This window comes from Topomyia yanbarensis, chromosome 2 (assembly GCF_030247195.1).
Source record: "Topomyia yanbarensis strain Yona2022 chromosome 2, ASM3024719v1, whole genome shotgun sequence".
NCBI lineage: Eukaryota > Metazoa > Arthropoda > Insecta > Diptera > Culicidae > Topomyia > Topomyia yanbarensis.
Window position 1 is genome coordinate 77,785,628 of NC_080671.1, and position 23,363 is coordinate 77,808,990.

Below are 23,363 nucleotides of genomic sequence, written 5' to 3' on the forward strand. Positions count from 1 at the left end.
CTTGAGGGTAACATTGTCCCTCATGACTGGAGGCAAGTGAAGGTCATCGCCATCCAAAAACCAGGAAAACCAGCCTCCGACCACAACTCATATCGGCCGATTGCAATGCTGTCCTGTATTCGGAAGTTGTTCGAGAAAATGATCTTGTTTCGCCTCGACAATTGGGTTGAAGCAAATGGCTTACTGTCAGATACACAATTTGGCTTCCGCAAAGGCAAAGGGACGAACGATTGCCTTGCGTTGCTTTCTACAGAAATCCAAATGGCCTATGCTAACAAAGAGCAGATGGCATCAGTCTTCTTGGATATTAAGGGGGCTTTTGACTCAGTTTCTGTCAACATTCTGTCAGAGAAGCTGCACCAGCATGGTCTTTCGCCAATTTTAAATAACTTTTTGCTAAACCTGTTGTCTGAAAAGCACATGCACTTTTCGCATGGCGATTTAACAACATCGCGATTTAGCTACATGGGTCTTCCCCAGGGCTCATGTCTAAGTCCCCTGCTCTACAATTTCTACGTGAATGACATTGACGATTGTCTTGCCAATTCATGCACGCTAAGGCAACTTGCAGACGACGGGGTGGTCTCTGTTACAGGGCCCAAAGCTGCCGACTTGCAAGGACCATTACAAAATACCTTGGACAATTTGTCTGCTTGGGCTCTTCAGCTGGGTATTGAGTTCTCCACGGAGAAAACTGAGTTGGTTGTTTTTTCTAGGAAGCGTGAGCCGGCGCAACTCCAGCTTCTATTAATGGGTGCAACGATCAACCAGGTTTTCACATTTAAATATCTCGGGGTCTGGTTCGACTCTAAAGGTACCTGGGGATGTCACATTAGGTATCTGAAACAGAAATGCCAACAAAGGATCAATTTTCTCCGAACAATAACTGGAACATGGTGGGGTGCTCACCCAGGAGACCTGATCAGGTTATACCAAACAACGATATTGTCGGTGATGGAGTACGGGTGTTTCTGTTTCCGCTCCGCTGCGACCATACACTTCATCAAACTGGAGAGAATCCAGTATCGTTGCTTGCGCATTGCCTTGGGTTGCATGCACTCGACCCATACGATGAGTCTCGAAGTGCTGGCGGGCGTTCTTCCGCTAAAAAATCGATTTTGGGAACTCTCATATCGATTGCTCATCCGATGCGACATTCTGAACCCGTTGGTGATTGAAAACTTCGAGAGGCTCGTCGAGCTTAATTCTCAAACCCGATTTATGGCCTTGTACTTCGACTACATGGCACAGAGCATTAATCCTTCTTCATATACTCCCAGCCGTGTTCGTTTCCTAGATACTTCTGATTCTACTGTATTCTTCGACACATCCATGAAGGAAGAGATTCGTGGAATCCCGGACCATATACGCCCGCAAGTGATCCCCAATATATTTTATAATAAATTCCGAGAAGTCGACTGTGACAAAATGTTCTACACTGACGGATCAAATCTCGATGGGTCCACTGGCTTCGGTATCTTCAACAATACTATCACCGCTTCATTCAAGCTCAATGATCCCGCTTCAGTTTACGTCGCAGAGTTAGCTGCAATTCAGTACACCCTTGGGATCATCGACACTCTGCCCACAGATCACTACTTCATCATTTCGGACAGCCTCAGCTCCATCGAGGCTCTTCGTGCGATGAAGCCCAAAAAGCAATTCCCATATTTCCTGGGGAAGATACGGGAGTCCTTGTGTACGTTATCTGAAAAATCTTATCAAATTACCTTTGTTTGGGTCCCCTCTCATTGCTCTATCCCAGGCAATGAAAAGGCCGACTCATTAGCAAAGGTGGGCGCATTAAATGGTGACATATACGAAAGACCAATCTGCTTCAACGAATTTTTTAGTATTTGTCGTCAGAGGACACTCAACAGTTGGCAAACCTCGTGGAGCAATGGTGAACTTGGACGATGGCTACATTCCATTATCCCAAAGGTATCAACGAAGCCTTGGTTCAGGGGGATGGATGTGGGTCGGGATTTTATTCGTGTAATGTCCCGACTTATGTCCAACCACTACACCTTAGATGCGCATTTGCGGCGTATTGGGCTTGCGGAGAGTAGTCTGTGCGCTTGTGACGAGGGCTATCGCGACATCGAACACGTTGTCTGGGTATGCGCCGGGTATTTGGACGCCAGGTCTCAGTTAAAGAATTCCCTTCGGGCCCGAGGTAGACCACCCAATGTCCCAGTCCGAGATATACTGGCAAATCGTGATTTCCCCTATATGTCCCTTATTTATACTTTCATAAAAACGACAAATATCCCAATTTAGCCCCTCTTTTTTTATTTCTCGTTTTAGAAGCTTTCTCTTGCCTTGTGGTACCGATCAGCTCCAGACTGCAACTATGTAACCGCCGTCGCACTTACCACTACGGAAACTGAAGCGAGAGCGACTCAAGGTCCGATGACTTTTGAAGGATTCCCCGCGGGTCCGAAGAATACCATCCGCCAATCCGACCTACTAGACTGAGGCGGTAATCTTTCGCTGATCTCCCGTTTGAGCGAAAGTTGCAAGTTTTGCTCATCTCTCCCGGTCACCATCTACGCTTTCTCTCCCCTGTCCTTGATGCAACTGCTTCTACAGCCCCCCTCTGAATATCTTGACCAAGCATAAGTCTCCGCAAAAAAAGTTCAAATTTGTATTCTGTATTCCTAGTTTTAAGATAGTTGTAATTTTACCTCTTTGTTAAAACTATTGTCCCCCATCTTGTAAATAGAATTGTATCCCTAGTCTTAAAACACCTGCGAATTTTCTCATAAATATTTGTTCCCCCTTTTGTGTACCAAACTATATTGTTAGTTTTAAGATAACTGTAAATATTTCCTAAAAATTATTACTATTGAATTCCTTGTTTTAAAAATTTTTCATAAAAAAAATCTTTCGCCCCCTCTCTTGTATATAGAATCTTATTTCTAGTCTTAAGATAGCTGTAAAATTTTTCTTTTTTAAAAAAATATTTCAACATTGTAACCTCCTAGTTTTAAAATATACAAAATGTAAAAACAAAAGAATTTGGCACCGCCAAGCTAACGCATTTGTGCCTATCAAATAAACGAAATGAATAAAAAAAAAAAAAAATGAAAATTCATAACTGTTTTTCAAAGTGATCGAAAATTTTTGAAATTTGTTGGAACACGCACACATGATGCAATGTTTTAAAACATCAAATTGCATCACTGAAAAAACGCTGTAGAAAATAACTCATTGTGTATTTTCTCTTAAAAATTTGAGCAGAAATAGATTACAGTGTATTCTTTAAATAGTATTTTTATGGCTGTCAGTTTTTTCAAAAATTTAGAAAAAATGACGTCACCCGTAAGGCAATGTCGCGAATTGGTTTTGCGCAAGCACCTGGAAAATCCTCAACTCTCTCATCGGGACATAGGAAAAGCTCTCGGAATCGTGCTGTCAACGGTGAATTGTGCGATAAATGCTACTGAATATGTGCAAGTCTTCCGTTCGGAGAGCCAAGGACAGGGAGCGACTGAATACGAGCAAAGTGCAGAAGGCTCCAAATCGTGACGAGCGGCAAAATACGGTGAAAAAGTTTCGGGCCCGGAAGCTATACACTCAGATGCTGACGAAGCCTCATTGTATCATCGTGGATGATGCGACTTGCGTCAAGGCTCACTTCCGGGGCTACTGTTCTTTACCGCCTAGCACAAGATCGATGTTCCGAGTTGAAGTAAGGAAGCAGAAACTTTCATAGTTTGCCAATAAATACATGATTTGGCAAGCGATCTGCATTGCCTTAGGGAATGCACAAATAAGATTACCAGATTTGTTTAGAAAATATTTAAAAAAATACCAAAACATGGTTATCCCTGATGGTGCCGGTGGTTGAGTGGTAAGCGTGACCGCCACTGTAGTCACGTCTTCCTTCGGAAGGGAAGTAAAGAGTTGATGGATCGATATCTAGTCCAAATAGTGGAGTCACCTCTCCGGCGTCGGTAAAGAAGATGTAAAATCCAACTATACTTACTAACAAATATCTCCTCCTCCCGTGATACTTGAGGAGTGCGCAGTAGTATATACGACCTCTAGCAAAAGCAAGTATCGGACTAACATTCCTTCCCTTTCTCTGGCCGGCGCCGGTATTGATCAATAAAACACTTTAGGATTACCAGGAGTTACAGATTGAAAGATGTTTTGCTATTCCTAAGCACAATTATCAACTGATTCCCTGTGTGTGTAACTTCAGCTACTCTAGATCGATAAGGAAGTAGCAGCCAGGGGTGGTCGCACAAGCTCAAAAAAATACCAAAACATGGTTGTCCCATCCATTTGGTTCAATGAAAATGTAAATTTTGAGCAGCGTTTTTCTCGATTTGCTGTTTTTCAACATGGGACTCTTATGCTTTTCTGGGTAATATAGAAGAAGCTGCAGCAAGATATTGTACAGAATCTAATGAGTGGAATTAAGCGTAAGTTGCCAGCGTACGGTTATAGTATTGAAGCTAAATGAAAAAAAAATATGTCAAAAGTTTACTAATGGATTATATTTTATTGTCTGAAAGTTTGAAAAGGATCGATCCACTGATGATTTTCTACAGCGTTCTTATCGTGATGCAATTTTATGTGGGACACCCTTTAGGATAGACATTAGAAGGGAGCTAAACAAAAATTATATATCTCTACAACCGGATCGAACGTTTCAAATAGTCTATTAACTTTTCAATCGAGAGGATTGATATCTTATTTCAGAATTTTTTTCACAATCCATCATCGAATTAAGAATGTCAAAGGTAACCAATCTTCTCACGTTGCACCGTTTCTACGCCGGCTCTCGGATTGAATATTTACCGATGACAAATCACGAAAGCAGTCGGTAGTGCACTCCATTCCTGGCCCCTTCTCAGTCAACCTATGGTTCCACAGTTCCGCAGCTAAATTGAAGACATTTCTCAGATTCTTATCCGGCTCGTTATCCTATTTTTCTACGCTGCATCCCGACCGACAATTGCAGCTGTGCAGTATCCGGGAGTGTAATCGAAAATGGATTGCAGAACCAGAAGCCGTTCATTTCAGTGGCCGTGAGCGAGTGGCGGGTTGGTTGGTTGGGTATCGAGTGGAGCTTTCTGCTTTTCCTCTGGTAGCCTCCTCAGTGGTGGTGGCGTTGTTCCGTAGGTACGTTACCCCTTGTGCAAATTCGAAATTTCCGCACTGTAAGTAAGTTAGCGAGTGCGAGAGCGCAGAACGAGACCATTTCCATCTTCGTAGGGTAATTGGATCCCTTTTAATCCGTTGCTTATTCGGTCGGCAAATAAATGTATTGGGCTTGTATCGAAACCAATATCTATGCCTCGAAGGGGTGTTTAAGCAAAACAAAAATAGCCGACGTCGCTTTAACTGATGTGTTAAAATAGATAGGATTACTATAGGAGCTTAGATGGATTAAGGAACAATTACCCTGCCTAGTGATTGCTGTACAAAGCTTTACATTTCACTTTTGAACTGGTGGGCGGAAGAACACAATGAAAATATATACAGACCCAGCCCGACTAACCTTTATAATTCATGCCAGCAACATTACAGTATAATCGGTAAGTGGGTTTTTTTTCTATTTGTTCGACGCCATACAGAGGCAAGCTTTGCTCGTACAACATTTGGCTTTTAGATCAGTTACAGCTCCATATCGAAATTCGATCAATTTAAATTGTTCGTTAACAGCTATGATATTATGCCATCAACAAATCGATTATTTCGATCTGTCTCAGCACTTTAAATTTATTTCACACGACACCGGGTGCCTGAAAATCACAAAGTACTTTAGAAAGAGTTTAGTTTGAATCACTTTAGACCTAGGGACCATCCATAAATGACGTAGCATTTTTTGAGTGATTTTAACACCCCCCCTCCCCCATCGTAGCATTTCGTCACAAACTTCTAAATACCCCCCTGGTAATAACGTAGCTTGACGGTAACTCTACCCCCCCCCCCCTTGACCCCGCAAATTTTTTTAAAAAATGAAAAGCTATGTTAGTTATTCCCCTTTAAAAAAGCTACGTAGCATGACATGACCCCCTACCCCCCTGTCGTCACACATCATCACAAAATACAAAACTCCCCCCTCCCCTATATAATGCTACGTCATTTATGGATGGTCCCCTACCTATTTTCAATCCAGCGCGGTAAAAATGGCTCCATCGCCTCCAGCCTCAATGTATGCATGATTAAGTATGTGTACATATAACCCACAACCTGTCAATTCTAATGTTTTCTTAGTAGCCATATTTCAGGCTAACTTCAGCGAAACTGGCTGGTTTTGCGCTAAGCGGATTATGATTCGGTCCAATAAAACTGTCAAAACTCGTGACTGGCAAACTTTTACTCCCATGCACCCAGAGCTACCATTTATTTATGTATATAGTTGACTCCAGTGATACACCCATAACTCGTCGTGACATTTAAAGTTTGATCCCACTCACTTTGGCGTATCTCGGCTTCCCTCAAGTAATGCTTAATACTGCAGGATAATTTATTTTGTGCTTCACCGGCTGAGCCGATAGTATGTCTACTTCTGCGACCGACCAGACACGGCTGTCTAGCTACTGTGGAATAATATGATAAATGTCTCGGTGGAAAACTTGTCCACCGCGGAAAGAGACAGCCATTTATCTCGGAGATGGTGGTGTCTTCTTGTGGACCAGCGAGATTCTACTGGGTGGACAGTTACTTGCACTATTACTATTTCTTGCTGAAAGGCAGATTATATCTACAGTGAAGTGTCGGTCGGTTTAGCTCGCTCAACGATGATTTGTGTTGAAAGGATAATAATTAGTTGTAAGATGTCGCGCATATCCTGGTTTGGTGATTTGGAGATAATGGGTGTATTTGCAAAATTATAGCACACACGCATAATTGTTCACACTAACTTTTTTCCCTTTTTTATTTCGACTATGTTAGTCACATTTTCTTTTTTTACGTTTTAACGACATTCAATTAGCTAGAGATTACTGGGTAGGGAAAGTTATGAAACTTAGAGCCATAGTACTCAAGTGAGAGCAAGGATGTGAAGTAAACAGATCGGAAAACTAGAAGTGGCAGGGTCATTAGAACAGGCTTAATATCGTGCGGGCTTAATTTTTGCCTTCTGATAATGAGGGTCGAGCTTAGGCAGAATAACTACGAATCACTCGAGTTCACTATCATGTGTCCTTGATAATTTATCAAGGACACATGATAGTGAACTCGAGTGATTCGTAGTTATTCTGCCTAAGCTCGACCCTCATTATCAGAAGGCAAAAATTAAGCCCGCACGATATTAAGCCTGTTCTAATGACCCTGCCACTTCTAGTTTTCCGATCTGTTTACTTCACATCCTTGCTCTCACTTGAGTACTATGGCTCTAAGTTTCATAACTTTCCCTACCCAGTAATCTCTAGCTAATTGAATGTCGTTAAAACGTAAAAAAAGTTCACACTAACTTTACCTACCTAGACTGCCTTTGAACTGTCGAAGAAATGAAGGACTGCTATATAGTTCCAAGAAGAAGCCTCAATGTGAAAAAAAAACACTTATTTGCGAATTTTTTTAGAACTTTGCGTGAAGCGAAATTGATCAAAACTTTGGAGCATTATAGTGTGTCATTTCAATAACTTTTTGTAATTTTTTTATGTAAAAATATCCACGACGAAGCTTTTTGTAGAACGGCTCTGGAAAAAAACATGTTTTGCGGTTTTACCTGCCATTCAAAAACTACTTAACCTATTGGTTTCAAACTTTGCATACACATTTTATGTAAAAAATACCTAACCCCTACTTGAGTTTTTGAAATATTGCTAAAGTTTTGCTTTTTTGTGTTTCGAATTCATCTCGTCAGTAACTAGCACTATCTGGGTGTCTAGTTAGACGATGTATCTAAACTAGTACCCTAATTTGCTCACGGGACATCACTCGGGACATGTGGCTTTAGGCGTTCACATATGTCGTGTGAACTGTTTGGATTTTTTTGTGTCTAACTAGTGCTAATTTGGGTACTAGTTTAGATACATCGTCTAACTAGACACCCAGATGGTGCTAGTTACTGACGAGATGAATTCGAAACACAAAAAAGCAAAACTTAATTTATATTAGGTCTTGTGCCCTTAACGCGCAAAACAGTTTAGTCCAAGTTTATTGCACAAAAAGAAATGCTCCAAACTACCAGATCAAGTTCATCGAAAAGCAAGTGGCCATTGAAAGTGTCCCTGGACTGCTTTTGAGACACGAAAATTCTTTCTCAATTTTGTCCGATAAAAATGGATTTTTATATGAGAAAATGCGAGTTATTCTCTTTAAAACGGTGTATCTCAGGATGCGCTTAGGGTTATGATACCGGTAATACCGGTACCGAAAATCGCGGGAATACCGACCCATTTTTGGTACCGTAATACCGGTACTGAACAAAAGCCAGTACCGGTATTTTTGGTACTATACATTTTTTTATGACAAATATGTAATTCTGTAGGGGGATCTGAAGTTAAAGTTTTATTATCGACATTCTGATTGGTTTCCATTATTCACTGGGTGGCGCGTAATAAGACTATGGTCTAAGTCATGTCTGTATTTGGTTTGCTCTTAAACCTTTATCTATAAAATAACGAACAGCGATTTAGTAGCTAACAATTTTAGACCTGGTAAACTGCTTCAAATGGGGCGATTTGTAATTATTGATGATCGGAAAATTCAGCAAAACTCCATAGTTTACAGGAAAGCAAGGAGCCTTGATATGCATTAGAGAATAGTAGGCATACGACATAAACCAATTTTCAGAAAAGCAAGAAAGGAAATGCGATTAACCTGCACGGATTTACTGACATTCTCGCTTTGATTTACTGCTGTTAATAGGGATTCATACATTTACCATCTGTTGAAGTCGACGAAAGTCGCACCACTTAGCAGTTATTGATTTCAAAGTGGCCTAGATTTCGAAATAAAAAAGGTGCCCTATACGAAAAATATCTTCTGTAATTTAAGTCTTGCCATTCCGAAGCAATTAAAAACAATAAACATGGTTTTGATCAGCACAAATCAATCATCTGAGAATACGATCATCAGTTTGAGTATTTAATTTCAGTTTGAAGCTTTTTTCGAATTTTTAAAAAAAATATTCGAGTACCGGTACTTTACCGGTACTGAGGGCTTCAGTACCGTAGTACCGGTTCTCGACAAAAAGGGTCGGTACTGCGATCCCTAGATGCGCTTAAATTATATTGAGATTTAGTGTTTTTTTATGTAAAAATGCCTGAGGAATACGATGGCATTAAAATTTTCAAAATTAAAATATATGTATTGAGAGGAAAATTAACTTTTAATATTTAACTGAAGAAATCGCATAATTGACAGCACTGCCGCTAAATTATTTTTTCTAGACTCCTTGAACAATTTTCTTCAAATGCCATCTTGCGGTTTTATTCTAGAGTAAATAGAACCGGGGGGAGAGGGGGGGGTAAAATCGTAGAACATTTTGAAATTGTAAAAAATCACCCAGAAAAGTTATTTTGAAAAAAGTGTGTGTATCATAGAAAACTCCACAAATGTGTATTAAAATCAAAAGATAGATACATAGTCTCTTCAGCAAAGTTGCTTCTTATTATATTCCCTTCAACTTTGCTGAATACAGTTTTTTATTATTTTCATAAATGACCAAACAAAAATTTGCCTCTCAGCTTTAGGGCGATTAATCACCAAACTGATACAATAATAAGATGGGGAATATTTTATAGATAAACTTTGCTGAAGAAATTATAGCTCGAAAATCGTTTTTTCGTGGTGAAAACAATTTCGATCATGTTTTTGTCTATTTGGAAACACTGTGGGGTGTTTCAATTGACACAAAAACTTAGGTTTTTTTTTAATATATAGGCCTTAGATGAACAATTCCTTCAAATTTCGCTGAAATCTGTGAATGTAGATTTCAAGTTTTAATTTTCAAATGACATATTTGATCATATGTTTCATTCAAAATTCAGTAGAGATACGAAAAGTTTAAAAAATACAGGTGGGATGTCTCTTCAAAATTTTCGTCATCGCACAACCATATTACGCAGTCCGAAATACCCAAGAATTTCCTTGATTATAGTATATACAAACGTTCAGCATAGAATTTAATTAAATTGGAGTTGATGTAGTTTTCGGATTTTGGTCACATGACTCTCCTTAGTGCAACGTTTCAAAGCAATAGCCCACCATCTTCAGAAGTGTTAGCACAAATACACTGAAACCTCCATTTACGAACTCTTTTTTTACGTAATATTCGATTTACGTAACTTTTTTTACGAACTAAATTCGAAACAACGAACTCTTTTTTTAAGAACTAAATTCGAAATAACGAACTCTTTTTGGAAAGTTACTAATATATGATGGGTATTTTCGGAATGGGCATGACGGATATCGATGTCTTGAGCCATTTTGGAATCCAAGATGGCGACTTCCGGTTTAGATAAGTTCTCTATAACCTCAACAATATGAGTGTTTTCGGAATGGGGTTGACGAGTGCATGACGGAAATCGATGTCTTGAGCCAATTTGGAATCCAAGATGGCGACTTCCGCGTTAGATAAATTCTACCTTCTTGTCCATTTTCAGCATCTACCTGTCAAGCCCGTTCCAAAAATACCCATATTGTTAGGGTTATCGAGAATATTGCTCAGTCGCCATCTTGGATTTCGAAAAGGTTCCAATTGTCCATTTTCAGCATCTACTTGTCAAGCCCGTTTCAAAAATACCCATATTGTTAGGGTTATCGAGAATATTGCTCAACCAACGAATATTAATAAAAATGTGAAGCAAACTTTTTTACGAACTAAATCCCAAATAACGAACACTTTTTTTACGAACTAATTCAATTTACGAACCTCCCGGTTTGGTTCGTAAATGGAGGTTTCAGCGTATTTTGAAATTTTTGTCAGGACTACAAATATTTTCTTTTATAAGTAAAATGTAATGTTAAGTTTGTTTCCGCAAGTGGCTCTGTTCTTCACTAAAATAGAAAACAATTTATAGGAAAACAGAACCTCAAAAATAGGTTTGTCTTCTCAAACCTGCACAAAAACATCGCTCTTTAAATTAGCTTGGACACTAACGAATATTTCAGATTAGTTGAAGATCTTATGACACATCCTAGAAATGGATATGGAAATAGCAGAATAGATGTGAGTTGTGACAGTTGCCATGAACACGATGGTGGTAAGATAGGGGGAGTGGTTTCCTATGTAAGGAATGTAAAACCAACACAAAAAGTAATATATACCGTTCTCACGAAACTATTTTGCTATTAGGGATCAGACTTGCCACAAAAACATTAGAAAAACATTTTCACCTATATATTACATCTCAGTCAAATTTTAATTTCGAACATTTAATCGTTAAATGCGTGCTTGCAAAAGAATGACAATTCTGGCCACGCAACCTTTTATCGTCACCTGTCAACAAATAAAAACGGCCTTCTTTGGCAGCAGAATGGTATTGATGTTAGGTAACACACCATCCGGGGAAATGATCACGTAGGAGAGCAATTTGTTCCGCTCTTCGTCTTTTCGAATGACCAGCTGCAACTGACGGGGGATAATCTAAGTCTTTTGGTTTCCACGGGCTGCGTTTCTTGCCAGTTCCAATATTTCGGCAGCTAAATATTCCATTACGGCCACCAACTAGACCGATGCTCTGGGACCAACACACCTCAGTAAACGGTGGATTTCGAAGACAGGAAACTGGAGATCTGTATGAAACGAGCGAGCGTATGTGTGGTGTAGCTAGCGCGAATGTAACACACGCATGATTCTGCAATCACATACGACCCCCAGTTCTGTACTCGGTTCAGTTTACGTTCGAAGCCAGATGGGCTGTCCATCGAATGAAATCAGTTTACTTCCATCATCAATGAGGTGGAGCTTAGAATGGAAACTGTTCAAGATTTGCGGCTCGGTGCATGAAATTAGCGGTAATCAATCACGAACTGGCTACGAACGGTTGTTTTAAAGTCCTGTTTTTTGTTGTGTTGAGAAACATGAGGAAACTTGATCAGGTTTTCAGTTAAGTCTACGAAAACCTCTAAAAAAATCAATCCTTCAAAAATCATTGAAATGTAGTGTGTGGAGGTATTATGCGTCTTCATGATTTTTTGCAGAATTGTTAATTCACTTTTTCAAAAGTTATAAAAGTTTCTCACAAGTTTCCTATCTCATGCCTCCACGCGCCTTCTGCCGATAATAGCAGAATGAGAGGGTGCGAACAGATCTAACCGAGAAAACATTGCCGTAAAAATGAATAGTTGATCGAAAATTAGCCCCAATACGACTAATCTGACTAGTATCTATGATCACGGGTCAATACGTATAGAAAATTCGCCGCGTCTGTTTTTATGAACCTAATTTCAAGCTCCGTTATTGCTAACAAGCCCGTGCATCAGGTTAACAGTCCTTTATATATCCCTTCAGTGTTCGTTATTATCGCTCGTATACTTGTATTCCACAAACAATCCGATATGGAAAATAAGAAATACTTTCCTTGATTTATAACATCTCGTGCTATTTTTGCCTGTATCATGTGTTATCACACGGTTGTTTTCAAGCCAATAAATATATCGTTGAGAAGAAGTAGCGAATTCTGTCCAAATACTGTTGCAATGAATAGTGATCCGGCCCATTACACAGATAAGATTAGCTTTTCTAGGCAATACTCCCACGGTCGGCTGTGTGGAGTTCAAATTGCTTTTGTTTAGAGAACATAGTATACTCTCGGTAGCCGGCTGCCCAGAATTAAAAAAAAAAAACCAAAAACTAAACAAGATCTTCTCTTTTTCGAGTGATCGTGCACTCGAAGACTAACTAAACAACTACCTAATAAAATATGCTTTACAGGTCGCATCGCTTGCTTAGAGCGAATCCTAGACCTGATTCTCTTCCAAACCACCAACTCCGCGACACCTATGGAAGAGTCTGATGAATCGTCGTCCTTCCGTTAAGTAGGTGGAGCATCAACATTTCCTGTCTACCTTATCCTTTATCCTTCCCCGTGAACGATGGAGATGGGGGCGGCCGGCAATGATGGCTATCATGCTGTTGAGGTTTTAATATGGGTCGGATTGGTATGAATTGGAATTGGTATACTTACCATTTCCTAAGCAACTCTCATTAGATAATCAGCAGTCAAACATGATGAAGTCAGTGTGCAATCCGCCAAAATCATCGTCACAACGCAACGCAACGCAAAGTTATAAAAGTTTAAAGTATCAGAAGAAAAAATAATGGCATAATATAAAAAAATAAAATTAAAAATAATGGCATAATATCATCATATTATAATCATTTTTTTCATACTTTCGAGGTCCTAGGTACCAGTGAAAAATATTAAAGGATTGTATTTAATGAATTTGGAATTTTTAGTGCATTTCTTTTTTGGGATTAACTGTATTACATGTTCACTAGAGTGACAGAAAAAAAATGACCCCCATCGGCCCACCCCTGAGCCGATTCCTAGTCCCACCAGGAGTGTCTGCTCCAAATTTGAGCCAAATCGAACAAGTCTAGCTACCGGACCAACGTGCTTGAAGTTTGTGTGGGATTTTTCGACAATTTACATGGAGAAAACCCTCTTGCACACATTTTCGCCGCTAGGTGGCACTGTATACATCAGATTATCATCAAAAGTGAAACTTAAGAAGATAATTTTATTATCTACAACTTTGTTGAAGACTGCAAAGCGATCCGACTCCAATAGGAAAAGTTATTAAACTTTTAACGAAGTGATGTCTGAGTCAGTTTTGCATGGGGCCTAGCAGTGCATGGTAGTGTATCAGTACTAGGTTCTAACAAACTAAACATTTTTATGGAATAATGGTTAGATTTAGCTGAACAGTATGTTCGGAAGAATTGTAGTACATAATACGAGTAATGTTTTGGTTAGAAAATTGTAGTTCAATCTGTGACCGCATAGATGGCGCCAACACTAACTTTTCAACGAAGAGAGATAGAAATTAAGTGTCTTCTACAAAGTTGTAGAACAAGAATATTGCAGTAATTCTTCCAAACATCTCGATATTCTATCTCTCTCCGTTGAAAAGTTAGTGTTGGCGCCATCTATGCGGTCACAGATTGAACTAAAATTTTCTAACCAAAACATTACTCGTATTATGTACTACAATTCTTCCGAACATACTGTTCAGCTAAATCTAACCATTAATCCACAAAAATTTTAAGTTTGTTAGAACCTAGTACTAATACACTATCATGCACTGCTAGGCCCCATGCAAAACTGACTCAGACATCACTTCGTTAAAAGTTTAATAACTTTTCATATTGGAGTCGGATCGCTTTGCAGTCTTCAACAAAGTTGTTGATAATAAAATTATCTTCTTAAGTTTCACTTTTGATGATAATCTGATGTATACAGTACCACCTAGCGGCGAAAATGTGTGCAAGAGGGTTTTCTCCATGTAAATTGTCGAAAAATCCCATACAAACTTCAAGCACGTTGGTCCGGTAGCTAGACTTGTCCGATTTGCTTCAAATTTGGAGCAAGCACTCCTGGTGGGACTAGGAATCGACTCAGGGGTGGGCCGATTAAGTTTTCAAAAATTCATTATTTTTCTGGGCAGTCTAATGTTCACGCCTCACGAAATCAGTCATAAAACAGTCAACTTTATGGACTAGTACTATAAAGATGGTGCTTAAGGTGGGATTTTTCTTTATTTCGATTGTAAAGGTTTTAACCTTAAGGTCATTTGCCTCGTCGGGTTAGAAAAAACCTTTTATGAAAAATTTCCAACCCTCTGTGCGGGTTCCGGACTCAAACCCAGGTGCGCTGCGGACAAGGCAATTGATTTACCGCTGCTAGTAGCCCACCCCATAAGGTGGGATTGTTTGTGACGCGATTAACATTAACAATAGGTACCAAAGAATAGTAAATATCAGGAATTTTGAATCTTTCTTCAGCTTATTGCCACTTGGTCAAGTCTCCCCAACATTAGTTCTTACGTTCAATGTCGTGCTAATTTTTTAAACAACTATTCCAATATTTCGTTTAATGTAGAACCATTTCATTACTTTATAAGGATTAACATAGCATGTGAAAAAAATTTTTTACTCTAGTAGATATGTCCATACAGAATTTAATAAAAAAGAATTACATCATTTTACGCAAATTCATGAATTACAGGATGTTCCACTCCTAACTCTTAAAATTACCTGATGGGATCGAGACAAGTATAAAAATATTTTTTAAAAGAATTTAAGAACCAAATTGAACACGTTATTGATAATTGTTGAATCTCGCGCTTGGTCAAGTCTCCCCATGTTCCCCTATGCTACTTTTTAACCCATTCATGCCCATGTTGTTTGTGGACAACAACAATTTAAAGCAGCTATAACTTTTGGTTTAGGCAAGAATTGCTCATAAAAACAAGTAACGCTAATAAATGTGAGTATTAATTTTCATTTGAGCACTAAAATTCACAAGTATTAGCTGTAAAACTGAAGTTATTACAATTAGCGTAATTTGATTCCGATCGAGCAGTGCTGCCAGGGAAAGTTTACGTTGACGATGAAAAATGAAATTTTGTTATATCTTCGTTATTTTGCAATATTATTGAAAACTGATAAAACCATATCAATATCAATCAATATCCATTAGGCCGTTTTCGACTGCATTTTCAAACTAATTGGACTATTGTAAAAATTCTAGGAAAACTGTAAGAGGCATTGGAAAGTACAACTTCCGCAGCTTCTAGCACTGCGATTAAATCACCTATCTTTATGGAAAATTTTTTTTCGTGTTTCTTGACCCTACCATTTCCAAGGAAAAATAGTTTTGGATCCCTGTATGTACAAGAAAAAGGTTGGGCATGAAAGAGTTAACCACCTGAAAACAATTGCTTCTGCTAGTAGCAGGTAACGACACAAATCCACAGCTCACTAATATTTCTTTCTCGGTATTGTACAGCCCTTTGAGGAGATGCTCCGTTCACTCTAAACAGCTCAACACGAATGATAATAAAACTATACTGATAATAATAAATTTCAGCCCATTTCGCTCAGAGCCGTCAATGTGGTGCACCAACCAAACACTGAAATAATAGAAAGTTTTAAATATAGGTCCATTACACATTTATGAACCTACATTTAAAACTTTTTATTATTTCAGTGTTTGGTTGGTGCACCACATTGACGGCTCTGGGCGAAATGGGCTGAAATTTTTATTATTTTCGAGAAGTTTTCGATCGATTTTTCAAAACAGTTTTTCGTTATTAATGCGTGCATTCCATAGTCAACAAACGATATAAACGTTCCAAACCTTGCACGACTACTTTTCATCCGAAATTTTGAAAAGGGCCCTGTATTGAAAGGTAAGTCGTTAGTCACGACAGACACTGTCAGATACACTATCAGAGTGAAGTGGAATATACTTTAAGCTATAAATTCAAATGTACTATTTTTGCGGGCTACAATCATTTTTTCAGTATTCAGCCAAAGAAATAAAATTTATTGTCAGAGAAGCAACTAGTTCAGCAACTGAATTTAGAAGTCCAAATGCCGTCTACTGTCGGTACAGAGCGGAGCAAAATTAATTTGTTGTCTCCGTAACAATGAACAATCCTGCCTAGTCAGAGCTCCTAATGTAGTGATGTAGAGTCCTACTCGTTCATAACGTGTATGATGTGAGGACGCATCCAAATAAAAACTTGGAAATGTCGTGTAAGCCACACCCATATGCGATTCGTTGCTAAACGGCGTATTGGATTTATATTAGCACCTCTGGTAGAATCAAACTATGAGTACAGTAAGGATTTTGTCTGTACCCGATTTTATCAGCCTAATGAGTTCGACTACATTTAAATGGAGTATTACGAAATCAAAATTTATTGGAATTTGTATGATCATAAGCTGTTACTTGGATTTCGAAGGGTTCTTTTTGGTTTTATATGGTTCATCCACAAACTACTACAGGTTTAAATGAAGCAGGATTAATTGAGAGTTTTGTAAAAGTGTACGGTAAACATAAAAGAGAATCAAGTTATTATATGATAAAACTGACGGAAGTCTAGATAACCCACATGAAAATACGTACTATATGCGATTGAAGTTGAATAACTGATAGAAACTTTAAACAATTTATATCGAACTTTGGTTGACGTGCTAAGCCAAATTCGAGTAAATCCTTTGCTGAGCATATTTTTGAGATTTTTTTTACTAAATAATAGGAAATGGTTACGAGGTTATACCTCGGAACTACACATTAATATTTGGTAAACTTCGGTTTATTAAAAAGAAAGAAAAATAAATGTCAATATACTTTCTTCTGTAAATTGTAGCCTGCACTAATTTCAATCGATTAACATATAAACATACGTATATCATCGCTTTGAATTCAAAGTTATAGGCTGAAGGCGCTTCCATAATTTTCGCTTGATAATGCGATAAAAACTACAACAAACGTGTGGGCTCATGCGGGGTCGCGGAAAGTCAAACCGTGTACACTTTCAATCGGTTGTTCAACATCCGTGCGTGTCGATGTTAGGCGTGGAATAATTCAGTTACAAAAAGCAGGCCATTTTGTTCTCGGCGGCATTGTGTTAGCGACTGAAAGTAGAATATGTAGATTTCGACCAAGAAGAAGGTCCAAAACATCTCTTTATTTCATTTTGTTAAAAACCGTTGTTCAAAAAATATAATGAAAATAGTAACTTTTCATTTCGGAACAAATCACGAACAACCTGTGTTCTATGACAATTTCATTGCTGGTTGGTTAGTTAAAATCGGTCAGTTAGGTCACCCGTAGTAATTTCATTAACTAACCGGGGTAAAAACTTCATATATTAATGTTATAATCAAAATTTCCTTGAAAAAAAATTTACAAAGCTATTTTAGATTTCATAATAATATCTGGTGCTTATGAGACATCTAAACTTCCAGACCAAGGTATTAGTACAACGGTATGCCAACAATGAATATTAGATGACCCTAACAAAAGCTATGACAAAAAACACAACCGGGGACATTCCACTACCTCGTACTTTAATACGAGTAAAATTCCTCGACTTTGTGACTTTGTCTTTCCGACCACTGCAGCTACACGGGGGCAGAAATTCATAATTTCCATGGAATCCCCTGTTGAACATTCCTCGTTCCGAAAGATCCGATACTTACCGTTTTTTGTATCCGTCCGGTGTTTCGCGGAGTATCCCTTGCCAGTTGTCAGAAGTAAGCAGCCGCCGGGCAAGAATAATCTTTTCAGTCAACCGACTTGCCCTCGAAGCAATCCGACATGATGCTGCTTTTTACATAGCTTCCCTCCACCAGCCACTTCAAAGCTCCTCACCGGTTCTGATGTTCAACCGCTCACTCTCGCTCTCTGTCTCCACCTATAAGCCAAAAACAAAGCATAGAAAGAAAAGGAAACCATCAAAACTGTGCTTCGCTAAAAAGGTGGATCGTCTTATGAAAAACCAAGTACCAAGTACAATGTAAAGTAGAGTGATTTATTGTACGATAGTTCTGGGAAGGGGAGGAATGGGGGTATCTTTCCACCAGCAACGGCGCGTGTGGCTTTCTCGTTTCAGCAGAACACGAGCAGCGAGCAGAAAGCTAACGGAATCTTCCACGTGTGTGGAACATCAGTCGGCTAACAATATGTTTACTATCGCATTACCGCAGCATAACGAAAGAAAAACGACGATGTAAAAAGCTTAACTCTCAACTGAAACCATCGAGAAATGCTGTACCTTTTTTTTATTTCGGTGGAAAATATACCCTCCAGCTCTGTAGCAGATACATAAACGCTGGCAAATAAAGAACTGGATAAAGTGCTATTCATTTTCGTTTATGAAGAAATTGTTCCGATGTGAAAAAAACATCTTTTAAATTGTTCAAACGGACAAACGTAGACAATATCTGTGTTAAAGTATGAAATCATCGCAAGTCACTGGCACTGAGTATGAACCCTTCAATTTCAGATTGGTTTTTAGATGGGAAAAATTTCGCGAGAAGCAAAATTAAATGCGTGTTGGAACTAAGAACATTTTCGTTTTTGGGAGTGACAGTGGGAACTGTTATATTTAGAGGATATTTGAACTATTAAATCGTTTTAGTGGTAGTAAAATCTGTGATTTTTAAGGAACAGTACAGTACTGTTTGAGACCGTGCAAATTTACTCGGGTTCCCAATCAATGTTCACAAGAATCTGCAAACATAATCCAAATTGAAGCGAATAATGCTATGGTTAAGGTTCAACTGAGAAAGTCTCCAGTCTTTGAAAAGAAAAATGTAGTTTTTTACCACTCTTTACAAAATCTTCATGAAAATCAACCAACGTATTCGGAACATTATTAAAATACTACTGGTAGATTTTTATGAAGATTATCTCAACGGTAAGCAAAAAAAGTGCTTTTTTTCTTTTCAAAGATGATCGCTTTTCGAGGCTTGCTCAGTTGAACCTTAAAGTGACTTTACCGGGATTGCATGTTCACAGTAGCGTATTCAGAGGAAACGATGCCGATTTATCACAATTCATCACTATACCAACAAGATCCGATAAATATAAACTAATGAAATCAAAAGCTAACCTTGGCTAACGTTTGGGATGTAATTTAACTGTCAAGATCAATCTCAACTATAAGCATATCGCATTTAAATCCTTCGCCATCAATAGTCCCCCTTAAACGAGCTCCGCACCGCCGGACTGAAGCAGCTAAATGAAGCGTTAAAATTTCGGTTTTCTACCTTTTCATCAACACTGGAAGCACTTTCGATTTCAATCCTATTGTTACCTATTAGCATTGATTTCTCACTCTCAATAATGACCATCGCTTAGTCAATAATGCATATTTTGATATCGTACCCCGTCATCGGCACATGGCTCTATCGGTGGTTAGCTCAGTGGGTTTTAAACCGGACCGAACACCGGAGATGGCGCTTATTACTGCTGCCGGTCCACAAGTTGAACAACCGCCTGGCCGAGGCGTCATGTGTTCTCGTCTTTTTTTTGTTTTTTTTCGTTTCAATTCCAAGTAAGCCACCCACCAGCAGCAGCGGTGATGTTTTCTTCCTAGCGTGAATCTAGCTTCCAAATGGATGCCATTTGTACGAGCCATTCAAATGTGAAGATTACATTCATGGCTCTCTTCAAACGGAATCGCTTGTTAGCGAATGAATCACTGCGCACCATCAGCGGATCAGTTTGACCGGTTAATTTGGCCATTTCGATACGTATGCACACTTACACAAGAGTTCCCCTTCTACAGAGTAGTGTTTTTAATTATTGAATAAATGCGCCTACGACTTTCGGATTTGCTGGTTACAATTTTACTCTCATTTAGTTATAGCGTTGGTGGTAGAGGTTATTGAAACCCCGGCAATTTCATGTAACATCCATTAGATGTAAACAGAAATTGGAGATTTAACGTTTCCTCAAATTTTAATAATACTCGACTAAACATCTCCATCGTCTTAGAGTGATAGGCCTTTAGAAAGCAAAAAATCTGAATTTTAGTATGATTTCTTTTGGACTAATAAAAACACACTAGTTTATTCGATAAGCATATAATCCGATTACGTTCGAAATCGTGACCGACACTCTTCGATCCTGGCCGTGATGGGCCGGTTCAAACGTTGTGACGATGGTCTCCTAAACTAGTGACATGTGCGAGCCACGGCCAGGAAAGATTATCATTGTCAGTACGTCTGCAGCAAAATTTAGATTTATAGTATACTTGAAGATATCTTCGAGACTAGTTCTATAAAACCAATTACTCCACTAAACTGCTTCAAGACAGCCACATACCTCTCTTTAGACAAAATAGGACCAAACGATTCTCAAGAGTATTTTCCGAAGCTCTCTCAAAACTTTCAGATTAAGTCGATGTATTCTTAATATGGTATTCTAGATCTTTTTAAAACTATGAAAGGTTACTTAATAGTTTTATGATTTATTTCTTCAAGAACACTTCTACTGTACCAAAAAAATGTTTGGTTAGATAGAGGGCTTGATTGTTGTCGAAAAAAATTCTAGCCATCATATGGTATTTATTTACCAAAATGGTCTCGACTGAAAAGCGATAATATAAGTATAATGTAAGGCCAGCTTTTTTTCGAGAGGTTTCCTACTGCAGCTGTAGAGCTAGGGTCTTCCTGTCAAAATCATTCTCTACAATTGCAGACGGGACAGGAAATGTCACCCACTAAAACACTGCTTGAGACCAATTTCAGCGAAGCGTGGCTCTGAATGTGATATTCATTGTACGGTTATCGCCCGCACACATGGGCGTAGGGACTTTACGATCGCGTGTATCATCGCAAAGGTCTCGAGCATTTGTACGTTTACGTGTTCGATCGCGTGTGCGTTTGTATATAGTGTGTACTAACGTGTATGTCTAGCATCTATTATAAGACCGTGCGTACTTTCGCATATGTGCCAGTGTTTTTGAACGATCGCGCGCGGGCCGTGAATCTGATACTTAATTTTCGGTGCACGGCTCAGATGCTAGAAGAAAGTGAGCTTTTTCATATCACTAGAGTTTCCGATCATGTCGTCAAGGAACGTGTTACTTAGTGAATATGAGCTAGTTGTTAGGAAGGCGGTTAGATTTCCGGACGTACCCGATTCACCGTGTTTGGGAATTTATAAGTACTAAAACGTTCACCTAGTCACCTTGGTATTATCCTGTTTGCGGGATTGTGAGCGTAGGTATGCCTGGATGATTGCGAAGGACTCGAGTGTTTGTATGTTAACGCGTTTGTCGCGTGTGCAAGAGTGTTCGTGTGTATAAAATATTTTCAATATCCGTGAGGCAATTCGCAACTTCCTGAATGATCGCGTGCGGGTATTGAATCTGATATTTAGTTTTCAGTTTTCGGTTCAGATGCTATAAGAGAGTGAGTTCTCCCATATCACTACAATTCCTGGTCACGTAGTTAAGGAACGTGTTTCCTGGTGACTATGAGCGACATGTTTTTGATTAGTCAAGCTTAATGCATGAGTCAAGGAGTTATAAGAAATGTATGGGGTGATGCTCTGCTAGTGGTTTAAAGGAAGGATGTGAGTGAGGGGAAGGTGTTATCAGTGGGGGTAGATAACCGCTCTTCGTACACCCCTAGCTACGCCATGGTAAATTCCAGAAACTCTATCTCAGTCTCCAAAAAATAGCCATGTCATTTTCGTCCAAAATTTTTTTCGACTTTGCATCAAATATCGACGTTTCATGCATTTAACCCTCAAAAAGACAAGCGGGTCTCAGAGGCCCGGCACGTTACAATTTTTTAGTTACAAAAAATGTGTATGCAGTATAAGCTTGGGCATGGAAATTTTGATAAGTAGCTTTGAAATCTATAACAAAAATAAAGAATTGTGAAATTTTCATCTATGGAGTGATGCGCAGCTATGTTTGAATTTTTTACATGCACAAAAAGGCAAGCCGGGCCTGGCAGGCCCGGTGTGCATGCAATATTTACTAGGAATACCACGAGTTTTATACATTAATATTTATCTGAAAAAAACATTTTGATGAGTTCATCTTCATATTAGCAGGAATTTTTTCATGTTTTGATTGATTTTATCTTTTTACCTTTTCTTATAAGAAAAAAATCTTGAAAGTTTGAGCGAATTCTATACATTCTTTTATAAGAAATGTAAAAATAGCATACGATAATTACGTATGTCATATTTTTTTGGGTAAATACTTTTATTTCACCCACTGTGGTCTACTTGACAATTATTTGGATAAAACATAACCTAACTCTGTCGTTATTGTCTATTTTTGTTGTCTATTCTTTGTGTTATAGTTGTCGTAATTATTCAAATTGTAGGATCTAAAAGCAACAAAAAATTGAAATGGCTATAAAGCGATATGCCCATGTTTTCAATCGTCTCAAAGAATCCGAAATAATGGAAGAAATTCGAGCAAATTCAACAGCAGACGATGCCGAAGCTGATATGTTAAGCGAGGAAGAAGATGCGAATGATATTGCTTCCGACAATGAATCTGATGCAGACTGGGAAGAAGAATCTAAATATGTACTCCGGTTATGCATCAGAAGAAATTAATAGCAACCCAGAAACATTTATTGGTCGTGTTCAAACGAAATGGAGCTCAGAACCAATCGACAGTCGACGTGATCTTCCGAGTACTCACCTTTAGGAAAAAAAATTTGACCTTTTTACATCCATCGCCTTATACGCTGAAATCGGGATTTGCTGCGTGCACGTACTCATCATCCTGTAATTCCGGAACCGGAAGTCGGATCAATTAGAAATTCAACAGCAACCAATGGGAATGCTGTACGTTTCATTTGAAACCAAGTTTGTAAAAATCGGTAAAGAATTCGCTGAGAAATAGGTATGACATTATCTTAGGAACTTGGTAAGTTCCCCCGGGTCATCAAG

At 38.7% G+C, this 23,363-nt stretch overlaps 1 protein-coding gene across 4 annotated transcripts in view; it reads right to left on the minus strand.

Annotated features, from left to right (window-relative positions):
- The window catches only part of LOC131678499 (uncharacterized), a 354,661-nt gene that overhangs the window by 87,132 nt on the left and 244,166 nt on the right, over positions 1-23,363 (minus strand). For 2 of the 4 annotated variants that reach the window (XM_058958691.1, XM_058958690.1), the window contains exon 3: positions 18,134-18,348. The exons of the other annotated variants lie outside the window; for them this stretch is intronic. The gene's annotated coding sequence lies outside the window, so the exon portion shown is untranslated. The remainder of the gene's footprint in view (positions 1-18,133; positions 18,349-23,363) is intronic. 4 annotated transcript variants of the gene reach the window in all.